The sequence below is a fragment of the Antechinus flavipes genome, chromosome 1 (genome assembly GCF_016432865.1).
Source record: "Antechinus flavipes isolate AdamAnt ecotype Samford, QLD, Australia chromosome 1, AdamAnt_v2, whole genome shotgun sequence".
NCBI classification, from domain to species: Eukaryota; Metazoa; Chordata; class Mammalia; order Dasyuromorphia; family Dasyuridae; genus Antechinus; species Antechinus flavipes.
The window spans coordinates 347,902,382-347,914,752 of NC_067398.1; the positions used below are offsets into that span (position 1 = coordinate 347,902,382).

General features: G+C 37.2%; 1 long non-coding RNA gene across 1 annotated transcript; it reads right to left on the bottom strand.

Annotated features, from left to right (window-relative positions):
• Window positions 1-1,310: 1,310 nt before the first annotated feature.
• On the bottom strand, window positions 1,311-9,204 carry LOC127543469 (uncharacterized). Its single transcript, XR_007949241.1, has 4 exons — window positions 8,814-9,204; window positions 5,352-5,432; window positions 4,281-4,544; window positions 1,311-1,814 (listed from the first exon to the last, which is right to left on the bottom strand). It is a non-coding gene; the product is annotated as an uncharacterized LOC127543469 (long non-coding RNA).
• Between the last annotated feature and the right edge of the window lie 3,167 nt (window positions 9,205-12,371).

Sequence of the window (12,371 nt, forward strand, 5' to 3'; positions counted from 1 at the left end):
TCCCAGTTCCATAAGCTCTGTTCTTTGAAATTAATTGTATTTTTGTCCTCTAAATAAACAAACTCATTTCTTTGAAATGTGATATTTGTAAACCATTAATGTAAAAAAAATTTTTTTTACTAAATGTACTGAAGATAATGTCTTCATTTAGGGATTTTGAATTATTTTGTAAATTTTATTTATTTGATTAATGGTATTAGATTCAGAGATTGTTAGAATTATAACTTAAGAGATCATCTAGGCTGGCCTTCCATTTCTGTTATTGTTCAATTATTTCAATCATGTCTGACTCTTTGTGACTCCATTTTAGGGGGTAAAGATACTCATGTGGTTTGCCATTTCCTGCTCCAGCTCATTTTACAGATGAGGAAACCCAAACAAATAGGGCCAAATGACTTCCAGATCACAGTTAATAAGTGAGGCTGGATTTGAACTCAGGTCTTCTTTACTTTAGGCCAGGCCCTTTATTTATTCACTATGTCACTGACTGTTCCAGGAAGCCAAAAGAGATTTAATGACTTCCTTAAAGAAAGAATTCCTGTCTCTTAGTCTGGTGTTCTTTCCATTATTCCATTTCTTTCTTTTTGTTTTTAATCACTCACCAGGTATTCTGGAATTTCTTTGTATGATTATAGCCTCCATTTCCAGGACAACTGGAAGCTGAAAAACTGCATAAGCCATCAATTTGCCTCATACACAAAATATGCTTCAGTGTCAAGAATTTAGTCCTAATAACTGGATTCTGAGGAAAAAGACCAACTTGGGCTATCATGCAGTTGATTAATTCAAATTATTTTAAGCCAGTACACCTTCTGATCCTCTCTTTGTTTAGGATATAAGAAGGTTCCTTTTACCTCTATTGCATTTCAACTCTGCTGAGTTCCATTATTAAATAGGCCATAAGAGTTAACAATTTCAAAAGTTGTTTTCAGCAGCTCAACATAATGGATAATTAAAAGGATACATTAGGGAAGGGGGAATCTCGCATACATATATAGCAATCAGCACAGTAACTGAATAAAATTGTTAGGAGTCAAACATATGCACTAGCATTTCTAGGTCAATTAGACCATATGTGAGTTTGTTACCGTGTGCTTTTGAAAGGAATTAATGAAAAGAAAAAAGGCAAATACTTTACTTTCTACCTAAATAATAAATTATTTGCATATCCCAGATGATTTCTTTTCCCTTTATCTGTTCTCTCCTTGCTACTGCATTTCAAGAAATATTTATTGTGGGATCCACTGGGTCTAGCAGCATGCTAAATCCTGTGGGATGGTATGCATCTTCTCAAAGAACTCAGAAATATATTCCAATTCAATAAACATTTATTAAAGATTATTAGTACAAGATGCAGTGATAGGCTATGGATACAAAGATGAAAATTAAAACAAAATAATCTCTGCCCTCAAGGAGCTTACATCCTTCAGGAAAACATCCATTTATAACAAAAGGTAAAAGGCAAAGTTGAGAAAATTCTGCCTCTGAGAGAATATACCTTTTATGAGCCACCATTTTGGCAATTTCTTAGGTATCCATGAATGAGCAGGACACTGAAGTAAGAGTAATAGTTTTGTCCATCTTCAGCAGATGACTCGATGCCTGACATGCTCTTTTCCCTGAACAGATGGAGTACCCAACTGTAGCTATTTAGTGTGATAATGGCGTTTGATAGACTGGATACAAACACCATTGTCACACTCCATAGCTCTGGCAGGGATAACACACAGCCCAAAGGACTAGTTGCACTTCCACATGGCAGCATTGCTACAGAGACCCACCAAAAAGGAAGTCTCCAGATCTCTATGCATTACCTGAAAGGGAGAGAGGAGATAGGGCACCATGACAAATTTTATAGGAAATGGAGAGACAAGCAGAAGGAAGTCATAACAAAAGGCAGAAGATTCTCCTTGCCCTGGCCAAACTGAAACTGCCTTATGACAGTAGTCATTTGGTCTACACTGACACTAGCAAATCTGCCCTTTGCTCTGCTTTCACAGGATCAAAAAATCACTTATCTAGAACTGGAAAAGACCTTAGAGGCCACTCATTCCAGGATCCTCATTTTAGAGAGGAAGAAACTAAAGATCAGGGAGTGACATGATATACAAGATCACACAGATAATAAGAAACAGGAAGAAGTCAAACCCATGTTCTCTGATTCCAGAGTTAATGTTTTCCATGTTACATATTCTTTGTCCTACCAGTTAAGCACTCCTTAAAATAAGTGGAGATTTGTTAAGGAAATCAAATATGTGATGAGCCCACTAGAATATTTGTTTTCACTTATTTTTTTAGGCTGAGAAAATAAAACATCTACAGTGGATACACTACTGTATGTGTGAAATCAGACTTTGACAACCAAAAATATTTTGTGGGAATGCATACAATAAGCAAGCATCAAGATATGAAAAGGCTCTCTTTCCCTCTATCTCCCCCTTCCTTAATAATTCCTAGCATATCATTAATGCCTGCTTAAAGTCTGTGACTTAATTTTGGTAAGTGGTATTTTCTTCCCAAGAAAGAAAACTCACTTCTTTTAAGGAATAGAATTTTGACATCAGTAGCATGGCATTGGTTACCTAAGAACCAAGCTCTGTTTGGATTTTAAATCTCAGTCCATTATGGTAGTGGAAGGGAAGAGGAGTAAAACTGAAGAGACAGGAGGTAAGCTTAGTGAAAAGGACCTATTCATTTTGGAGGCAATAGCATTCAGATCTTAGCCAAAAGGAGACCTATCTGTGAGGCAGTCCTGCTCTAGATTTTGCACAGGTTTCCAGTTTGAATTACTTTTTGGATAGTACTAAACTCCTTGCCACAGTAGAAAAAGACAGAAAGCTAAATATTTTACTTCACTGATTTTCTTTTTTACTATGCAGTAAAAAGAGGAAAGTCATGTTTCTCAGAATTGCCTCTTTTTCTGAATACAACCAGAAATACTCTCTAAATCTAATGTCATATCCTTGAGCACCTAAAATCAATTTTCTTTGTATTTCCTAAAGACAATCTGGTTTCCTGGATCCCAGTAAATGAAATCAGCAGGCTTGACAAAGACAACAGGGCTTCAGGTTTTGTGAGGATTGATATATTTTTAAAAGTCATTTTTATCATACTCAGATTGAGGGAGTTGGTTCCAGCTATTTGTTTATCTTCTTTGTTTGCTTATCCTTTTAATAGGATGACTCATTTCCCTTTGGAATGTGACTTTGGTCTTAGCCAAACAGGCCACTGTCTGCTTCTGTAGTATGATTTGAGGGATACTAGAAAAGCCCTTCCCAGCCTCTTTCTTACCCTCAAATGTGTCTCTACGGGCTAGTAACTGAAATTGCTCTGCTATTAGATTCTTTTAGTCCCTTACAAAGCTCCAAATATTCCTGGGAAGGATCAAACATCCAGTTTATAATCAGTCATTGACAGTCTAGCATGAATTAGTTGAGGAAATCCTCTCCAGTAAGCCGAGTGATTTTTTATTAACAAGCCTGCAACTACAGAAAGTCTAAACATCAAAATGGCTATTGAGCCCCAGTTTCAGTGAACTAAAATATAGCACTGCGTTCACTATTTCTTATTCTTACCCTCAAAAATTTATGGACCCTTATTTGTAACATCCAATTCTTAGCTTCCTTAAAACTTGCCCAGACTCATCCAAAGATCTGATAAAAGGCCTACCATTTCTAAAATATATAGAGAATTGACTCAAATTTATAATAGTTCAAGTCATTCTCCAATTGATAAATGTTCAAAGGATATGAACAGACAGTTTTCAGATGAAGAAATTGAAAGTATTTGTAGCCACATGAAAAGGTGCTCCAAATCACTACTGATCAGAAAAATGCAAATTAAGACAACTCTGAGATACCACTACACACCTGTCAGATTGGCTATGATAACAGGAAAAGATAATGATGAATGTTGGAGGGGATGTGGGAAAACCGGGACACTGATACATTGTTGGTGGAATTATAAATACATCCAGCCATTTTGGAGAGCAGTTTGGAATTATGCTCAAAAAGTTATCAAACTGTGCATACCCTTTGATCTATCAGTGTTTCTACTGGGCTTATTCTATCTCAAAGAGATCTTAAAGGAAGGAAAGGGACCCACATGTGTAAAAATATTTGTGGCAGCCTTGTTTGTAGTGGCCAGAAACTGGAAAATGAGTGGATGCCCATTAATTGGAGAATGTCTAAATAAGTTATGGTATATAAATGTTATGGAATATTATTATTCTGTAAGAAATGACCAGCAGGATGATTTAAGAGAGGCCTGGAGAGACTTACATGAACTGATGCTGAGCGAAGTGACCAGAACCAGGAGATCATTATATACGACAACAACAAGACTATATGATGATCAATTCTGATGGCCATGACTATTTTCAACAATGAGATGATTCAAACCAGTTCCACTTGTGCAGTGAAGAAGAGAGCCATCTACTCCCAGAGAGAGGACTGTGGGAACTGAGTGTGGATTACAACATGGCATTCTTGCATTGTGTTTTCTTTCTCAGTTTTTCTTTTTCCTTCTTTCTTGATTTGATATTTCTTATGAAACAAGATAATTGTATAAATATGTATGCATATATTGGATCTAACATGTATTTCAACATATTTATCATGTATTAGACTACCTGCCAGGTAGGGGAGGGAGTGGGGCTAAGGAGGGGAAAATTTGGAACAAAAGGTTTTGCAAGAGTCAATGTTGGAAAAATTATCCATGCATATGCTCTGTAAATAAAAAGCTTTAGTAAAATAAATAAATAGATAGATCAATGAATAAATAAATAAATAAAAACTTGCCCAGACTGAGTTCTACCTTTTCTATTGCCATAGCAACATCTCAGCACTCGCATGCATGGATGCGAGCAAGCTATGATGGCTTATATAGCTTCCATCTAGTTCAGTTGCATTCAATACATTTAACAAACACATAAATGCCTAATCTGTTATGACTCAGATTTTATATGTGTTTTATATCTTTTTCATGTATTTGATTTCTTTCTCTCATTTGCCTGGGGACCTAGAACAAAGCTCCTCACACATTTTAGTATATGAAATGAAAGGGTTTTGAAGACAGAGATGGGATTTTTCACTTTGTATCTCTTGGGAGCAGCAAAATATCTTGGCATAAAGGAGATGGTTAACAAGTATTAGCTGGTTTTGAAAGACACTACTCTATTAACTACAATTTCTTAGTTGTAGTCCTTCTCGTACTATTTCTCAGGACTTACAGTAAAGATAGCTGAATCTAGGAAGAGTGGAGAAGAAGCTGAAAGGGAGTGAACTGCTTGTTAGATAGATGTGTTAATGGTTGTTTGAAGATCAATGTACTGTGTGAATATTTTTGGCTACCTTTCACAGTCCTCGGCCATAGTGGAGATATAAACTTCTCTCTACTGTCCCAGCTGAGTGGCTCATCACTTCTTAAGAATTCTACAAAGGAAGAGAAAAAAGAAGAGATGAGAATTGAGGGAGAAACAGACAGAGAAAGGCAGAAAGAGTGCATTTAGTAAGTGCTATGCCAAGCATTGCACTAAGTATTGCAATTACAAATACAAGCAAATACAAGCAAAAAATTGCAATCTAATAAGGGAAACTGGAATAAGAACTAAGAAAAGTCAAAATTAAAATGAGGTTTATAGTATCTTTTCTTCTTCAATCCCTACTATTCTTCCAATTTTCTGTTTCTTCACAAACCCCAAAATGAAGCAATTCTCAGCATTGCTGTCCATCCTGAACCTCCTACTGGACATTTTCCCTCCACACCTGAAAGCAGAGATCCAGAAAGTTCTAATCAGAGAAAAGACAAAAGTTATTCTTTCATCAATGTATGAAAAAGTGACATCTTGGAGAAGGTATTGTCTTCAGGGTAACTTCTCCAGAGTTCTTCAGATGGATCACGGAAGAGTTCTGATTGCCCTGTATATTACATCAACTCTAAAAATTTACAAAATGCCAGCTATGAACTCAGCACTTTGTATTTAGCCATTTAAAAAATTTTGCAACAATATCAAATGATTACTTTTTATTATTAATATTTTGGGCATTAATAATAATGGGTAATAGCTGCTATTGTTGTAGTGCTTTAAGGTTCGAAAAACACTTTTCATATGATCCTTGCAATGCTTTGGGGGTGGGGTGGAGTGATACTATAGGCATTAAAGCAAGTAGGATAGTGAAAGAAATATTGGATTTAGAGGAAAGAACGATGTCAGACTCCACCCCTATGACATATGATTAAACTACATGACCATGAGAAAGTCATTTTGCTGCTTATTTCACTGTAAAATGTGAATAAAAATAGTTCAAGTACTTACTTCACAAGGCTGTTAAGAAGATCAAGTGAGAATACAAAATATAAACTCCTATAATGTAAGTTCTCTGAAAGGTGGAACTATTTTTGCTTTTTCTTTGCACTCCCACGTCCTTAAGATAGTGTTAAATGTTTGTTGAATGCTCTCATTCCTGTGTGTGTGTGTGTGTGTGTGTGTGTGTGTGTGTGTGTGTAGACAGAAATAGAGACAGAAAGTAAACAAGAGAAAGCATTAAACTCCAATCAGTTTCTAATCCAGTTCATTGAAAGGATTTAGTCATTCATTTGACTGATGAAGTGATGATACTCATTCTTTTCTTTCCTTCCAGCATAATCTTGTTATGTCTGAAGATTCAGAATTTGAAATTACAGCAGGGTATTTTGGTAGACTTCTCAGATACACAAACACACACACTCACACATACATACACATATACAAATATACATACACACATTTTCAGATTTCAAAACTACTGAAAAGTGTGCTGTTTAAATTTCATTAGTTATATCATTGTTTCTAGTGTAGAGCGAAGTGAAGGTTTTCAGCTTACAAAGTACTTTAAATAATGAATTGTTTTGTTTTGTTTTTTTAAATTTGATTCATTAATTTGACACAATTAGGAAACTCCTCTACCAAAGTTATTCTGTTGCTAGCTGGAGATGATACTGGGCTCTTGAATTTTGTGCCCTTAAAATATCAACTTTAGCAAGGTCTCCTATATTGGAAACACTATGAATACTGGCCCACTGAAAGACTATGTTATGCATTAACATAAAACCAACATAGATAGGGACAGAAAGTCCAGATCAGAAGGCTGGCTATCAAGTAATAAATCTGTTAAAGCTCATCTACTATGAGCTGAGGAGGAACTGTGATCAGAGTGAATGGAAGATCCTGAGGAAAATCATGGCTCCTTGAATGGAACTAAAATATGCCACAAAGAAAATTACCACCTTGATGTATCTCCTTCAAAATTCATTGAAACTTTTTTTATTCTCAGTATATGGAAAATTAGCATACCAACTTCAAATGGCTATCCCTGGAGAGGCAGGATGGTATAAAAGTAAAGAACACTAAATTAGAAATCAAGAGAAATTAATTCAAATACTGGATCTATGCCTGTGTGAGTTTGAGTAGCTTAGTCTCTTTTGGCCTCTATTTCTTATAATGAAATAGTTGTCCTAGATGATCTAAAAGGCTCCCTCTAACTCAAAAAAACTATGATACAATCTATTTTTTCTGAGGAAGTTTTGATTTTGTGGGAGTATATCATTCTTCACCATGTAGTCTACAACCCATTTGTGACTTAGCAGATAAATATATTCCTAAAATAAAACCAATGAATGCTAACCAGCGTTTCTATAGGACTTTCCTCATGATAATCCTGCAGGCAGGTGGTTATTATTAACCCAGGTCTCTTGACTTTCGGTTCTGCATTCTTTCCACCAGATCAAAGCTCATGAGATCTCTGGCTAACTGTTCTCTAAATCAACCACCAATCTAAGAGCTAACAGTAGTTCTTCTCAATAAATTATCATTTGAGTGGCTGACACTTGAAAGGGAAAGGCTGTTTGCTTAGTGATTCTTATGAGCCAATTTCATTTCTGTGCTGATGCTTAATTATTCTTAAGTACCATCCGCAGAATAATTAAAGGTGGGAGAGGAAGAGAAGAAGAATGTCTGTGGAGGTTGGTATTTTATAAAATTGAAGGATAAACCCAAAAGATATAGTATCAAGGGAACCTTGGGTACTGGACTTACCCCTTTCTTTTATGGGAGCATGTTTATTGTTTATTAATTCTTTTATTATTTTGCCTGTTTGTTTCTAGGCTGTGCTTTTGTTAAATCTGGGCTAGCGAAACATTAATTGACCCTAGTTCTTATACTCCAGACAATTGGCTCTGGCTGGCTTTTTTGTTGCTTTTACCTTCCTAGAAAAGGCACCGCCAGCCTTTTAGATGGCAGATGCCCGCTTTCTCCTCAAGGCCTCAAAGTTCAGTCATTTTAGCAGAAAGACAAATACATTTTCCTAGAATCCCAGATGCTACCCAGGTTTTGTCTTCTGAAATGTTAACTAGCTCTCCCTGTCCAAAGTGTTTGGTGCCAGTGCCTACTCCCAAAGCAAAATCTATTTTACCTCAATTGATCAATGATGGACAGAAGCAGCTACACCCAAAGAAAGAACACTGGGAAATGAATGTAAACTATTTGCATTTTTGTTTTTTCTTTCCGGGTTATTTTTACCTTCTGAATCCAATTCTCCCTGTGCAACAAGAGAACTGTTCGGTTCTACATACATATATTGTATCTAGGATATACTGCAACATATTTAACATATATAGGACTGCTTGCCATCTAGGGGAGGGGGTGGAGGGAGGGAGGGGAAAATTGGAACAGAAGTGAGTGCAAGGGATAATGTTGTAAAAAATTACCCTGGCATGGGTTCTGTTAATAAAAAGTTATTATAAAATTTAAAAAGAAAAAAAAAGGAGACACTTACCACCTCCAAGAGTGACTGCATGGTGGGGAGCTTCTCCTCTGCAGGGTCTGTCCCAGTGATCTGAACAGTGACTGGGCCTAGGTGCTCCACACATTTCTTAGAGCTAAGCTGCATCCCTCTAAACAGCTTTCTCCTGCCTTGCCTTTCAGCAGCCCAGAGGCAGAAACAAGGCCCTCTGGAGCGTCTGTTCCCAGTGTGCCTTTCCCCCTCTCCCTTTATGGGATCCAGGGATTTAAAGTAAACAATTCTTTCTCTTTCTGATAAGTCACATTAAATTATTGATTTGGGGGAGGGGGAGGTCGACCTCAGTCCACTAAGTTAGTCACCTTTGGCCAAACAGACCAAGCACATACTGGAAATCCTGGTTTAGTCCCCCTCCACCACCACCCCACCCCACCCCACCCCCGACCCCAGCTTGTGAGTGGACACAGACTTGATGTGTAGTAAGGGTTGTAGAACCTGAGAATGGAAAAAGTTGGGTTTGAGAAAAATATAGGCAATGATACCTGGTAGGTAACTCAAGAGTTTTCTCTGAAAGCTGGGCAAGCCTGTTTAACTCTCTTCACACCAACCATCAGCTAGCAGGTTACAACTGTTCTCTTTCCTCCTATCTCAATGCACTTTAAAATTGAGGCTCCCTAGAAACTCTTCTGTCTAACATAAAGGAAGTTTGTAAAGATGAAGCCTTGGCTGGAACGGGGAAATCAGTCATTATGTCTTCTTCAGATTTCCAAAAAAAAAAAAAAAAAAAAAAAAAATCAAACGAACAAAAAATGAGTTGAGTGTATTAGTCTGTTAATTTATTTTTTCTTGGTTCTATCTAGTTTGAACTAAGCAATACTTTGGATAAAATCCTGGCCTTTTCAAGTGATCATTTCTTCTACTATTATAAATCAAATTACAGTCACTAAGCTCTCAGTCTATATTTTGAGGGAGCTGGAGGGAAGAAGGTAGTCCAGATTTTGAGTTTCATCCATCTAGAGAACTCCTGGTGTGAAAACTGCCCACCAGTTTAGATCAACAACTAATCTGTAATTTAAGAATCTCAGGAAGCTGGGATGGGAGGGTGGGGGGAAGGGATGGCAGTGGGAAGGGATAGCAGTGAAAGGTTAAAATTCCTGCACTGGGACACTCAATCTATATCAGAAGAACTGGACTTCTTGGACTCCAATGCTCTCTCTCATCTACTACAGTTTACTGACTATCATAAATTTATTATGACTTTTTTAATCTTCTTGGGATTTGAGGGGTATTTTTCCTTCTCTGTGATGAGTAAGTCAGTTTGGCAATAAGTGTATCTCATATTAGCAAAAAAAAGATTCTAAATGTTCTCCACTATCATTTGTGGACTCGTAAAGTTGTGTTATCATGACTCTAAAACCCACTGTGAACAAACAATTTTAGGAGACAGAACTATTGAAATCTGAATAACAGTGGTTGTTTTTCTCTTTTGCTTATAATTACTACAATGACACTACTGAGTACAAAGAACAAGGGAGAAAAGGGTTCTTTTTGGCTTTGTTTTGTTTTTATAAATGGCCTTGCAGCAGAGAGGCATGTTTTGCTACTGTTTTTTGTTTGTTTGTTTGTTTTTTTCCTACTCAACGAGAACTTTTAAAATAGATTTTAACTAAAGTACAGGAAGTCTCTACAGAGAAGACGGGAAGGGGGATACTAGTTCCTGAACACCGATTTCTCTTCAGTTTCCCAATGACAATTTGGTTTATCTCCTTATATGAAGAAAAAGTGGATTGTCCAAAATCACCCAGGCTGTCCATGAAAGAACTATGTGATTGGAGATGGTAATTTAAGGGCAAAACATTTGTGCTATAAAAGTCTAATCTGTCATCTTGAGAGGAACCATATAGAACATTTTTCCAGAAAGTCTTCCCTATCCTCCTCCCAAATGAAACTTCCAAACTCATGTGTATTTTGTCACAAGGAGACAGACAAAGCTCAACTTCAAAAAAAGGATTTTCGTTGGCATTGTCTTGCACAGTATATGGTAAATTGATTTGCATTCACTTTTTAATTTGTTTCACCACCTGGTTTGGTTATGGTGATCATATTTCTTTACTGAATGATTATTAGTTAAAATCCTTTAGGGAAAGTGAAAAGCTTTGCCAAGTGACATATATTCTTAGGAGAGACAAGCAAATCCCTCCCACTTTCAGGTCTCAGCAGGATGCATATTTGGAACACTTTTCCTCAACATTTCTCACTAGGCGAAACCTGAAGCATGTTCCACAAATCTCCACTTTCTCTTCAGTTCTAAAACCATAACTAGTGGAAATGTTAATTTCTTTAAAATTCCCATTGGTATTGCCTCTCAGTAACTTGGATATGTCAGACTAGTATGAGCCTTATATTTTGGCTATCTTCCAACTCCCTTTTGTCCCACTGCCTTTAAGACAGCTACTGAGATAAACTATTGTTACACTTATGATGTTGATTAGGAGGCTATGGGTGGTAAGAGTTGATTCATACTCATAGTTTTTTAGAGTATCAGGTTAGGGGGATAAGCATGAAGGTAAGTACTGGGATTTTTAACATTGTAGGAAGTTTAGGTTTTAGATATAGTCATTTCAGGGACCATTGGAAATTTTCACTAAGAGGTGGTCAGCAAGGAGCTAACTCCTGTTTCACAAGCTGGGCGTGGGGGTGGGGATAAGGTGCAGATAAATGGCACAATGGATCTAGCACTGGCTCTGGAGTTAAGATGAACTGAATTCAAAACCTCAGATATTTAACACTTACTAGTTGTGTAGTAGCCTCAATTGCCTCCCAAGGGACAACAGCTTCAAAAGATCATTTTCACCACCTGAAATCAAAGTCTTATTGGACTATCTGGAAGTCATCCCAAATTCAGAAAGAAATCCAGAATTATGTGTAACAAATGCTGCAAAAAAAAAAAAAATTATGTAAATTTCCACTCACCATGAGGAGCAAACACCCAGAATCCTCTCTTCTCCTGGAGTTGGAGTACAGAAGGGTTTCCATCATTCTCACATATTATCACTGAAAAGTTACATAGACGCTTTTGGAAATAACGTAGGAGTAGGAATTCATTGCCCTTATGATCATTAAGCTTAAAAAGCGGGGTAACCCTTTATCATGGAGAAGGGTTTTGAAAATGTTGATGCTCATGATTGAGAATTCCAGAAATGTGGTTTGGAGAAGATCCTGTTGCCCTTGTTGGTTTAAACGGTAATGGCTAACCCTTATATAGCCTTTAAGGATTCCAATCTTACTTGTTCCTTACAAGGTGGTGATTGCGGAGATATGAAAAACTGTGCCCCTCAGAGGCTGGCGCAATGCTACTGCATCAGGCGTAAGACCACGTGTGGGCCCCAATCTCATCAACGCCTGCGCAAATGACTCCGCAAAGTTGACTACTAGGCCTAGGTCATTGGCTAAAAAAACCTCCCCTTTAACTGGAAGACCGTATGAGGCGGCTGTCCTCACACAGTACTCTGTAGATGACTCTGCAAAGCTGATGACATATAAGAAACCCACGTCATTGGGTAACAAAACCTCATCCCGGCCATTGCTGCTTCA